The sequence below is a fragment of the Terrapene carolina genome, unplaced genomic scaffold (genome assembly GCF_002925995.2).
Source record: "Terrapene carolina triunguis isolate 2854851 unplaced genomic scaffold, T_m_triunguis-2.0 Scaffold285, whole genome shotgun sequence".
In the NCBI taxonomy this organism is placed as follows: domain Eukaryota; kingdom Metazoa; phylum Chordata; order Testudines; family Emydidae; genus Terrapene; species Terrapene triunguis.
In genome coordinates this window covers 18931-19530 of record NW_020664636.1, presented here as the reverse complement: position 1 = coordinate 19530, position 600 = coordinate 18931, and positions in this window count along the sequence as shown.

Genomic DNA, 600 nt, shown 5'->3' with positions numbered 1-600 from the left:
GGTCCGGGTGGCTCTGCATTTTAATTTAATTTTAAATGAAGCTTCTAAAACATTTTAAAAAGCTTATTTACTTTACATACAACAATAGTTTAGTTCTATATTATAGACTTATAGAAAGAGACCTTCTAAAAACGTTAAAATGTATGACTGGCACCAGGGCCGGCTCCAGGTACCAGCGAAGGAAGCCGGTGCTTGGGGTGGCCAATACAAAGGGGCGGCACGTCCGGGTCTTCGGCGGGAATTCGGCGGTGGGTCCCTCAGTCCCTCTCTTCCTCTTTGAGCTGCCGCCGAAGTGCTGCCGATCGGCTTTTTTTTTCTTTTTTTTCTTTTCTTTTTCTTTTTTTTGCCGCTTGGAGCGGCAGAAAGCTGGAGCCGGCCCTGATTGGCAGGCAAAACCTTAAATTAGAGTGAATAAATGAAGACTGGGCACACCACTTCTGAAAGGTTGCTGACCCCTGTTTTAGAGTGACCAGTAACTCAAAGCCACCTAGTGTCCCCTCTCCAGCCGCTGGGGATATTTTCTGCTAGCAGTTGCCGATGGGCCACATGCCATTGTAGGCAGTCCCGTCATACCATCCCCTCCATAAGCTTATCAAGCTC